The sequence below is a fragment of the Brassica oleracea genome, chromosome C2, assembly GCF_000695525.1.
Source record: "Brassica oleracea var. oleracea cultivar TO1000 chromosome C2, BOL, whole genome shotgun sequence".
Taxonomy (NCBI): domain Eukaryota; kingdom Viridiplantae; phylum Streptophyta; class Magnoliopsida; order Brassicales; family Brassicaceae; genus Brassica; species Brassica oleracea.
The window spans coordinates 29,494,705-29,495,524 of record NC_027749.1 but is presented as its reverse complement, the minus strand read 5'-3'; the positions used below and the strand labels follow the sequence as shown (position 1 = coordinate 29,495,524).

Here is an 820-nt window from a genome sequence, read left to right as displayed (position 1 = left end):
CCCTCCTTCTTCCCCCTTTCAGGTGAGACCGACGAGCAGGAGTGATTATCGGACCGGTGCTATTGGGCTTTTGGGCTTCTATCGCTTTTACCGCTTTTATCTTTATCGGGCCTTTAGGCCTTTGGACTTTTATCGTCTATGTTATTCCTATTTCAGACTTTCGGTTTATGTCGTATTTTATATTTCGGATGTTATCGATGTTGGGCTTTTAGGCCTTTTGGTATCGTATTGACTTTTATATTATGATATGAAGATTATTATTATTTGAGTTGTATTATTATTTTATTTCCACTTTTATCAATTTATTATATTTCGAAAGTAGCAGGTGCCACATTTTGGTATCAGAGCTATTTACTTATCGTAACATTTTATTATGTAAATCGAGGTGTCACAATTTGGTATCAGAGCGGGTTCCGTCCCAGCTCCGACCCGGGACGGCGATTTTGGAGACTCGGTTTTATTCGGTTTTGACGGTTTTAAACGATTTCAAAATATTTTCGGGGATTTGGGAATTTTGAAAATAAAAATAAATAGCACCTTTTCGTTCGATATCACTGCTCCTTAAAATGTTGGTATCCAAAGTTCAGCGTAAGTTAAATTTTCGCTTTCCTTTTAGATGCCATTTGGGTTGACGAACGCACCAGCCGCGTTCATGAAGCTTATGAATGATGTATTCCGTGAGCACTTAGATAAGTGTGTGATCGTTTTCATTGATGACACCTTGGTTTATTCTTGGAGTAGAGAGGAGCATGCTGAACATTTGCGAATTGTGTTTGGGTAAGCTTCGGGAACATCAGTTATTTGCCAAGCTGAGTAAGTG

General features: G+C 38.8%; 1 protein-coding gene across 1 annotated transcript in view; it reads left to right on the top strand.

The window, feature by feature from the left end:
• LOC106322378 (uncharacterized isomerase BH0283-like) overlaps positions 1 to 820 on the top strand; it is a 17,331-nt gene that overhangs the window by 998 nt on the left and 15,513 nt on the right. The gene's annotated exons all lie outside the window — the stretch shown is intronic.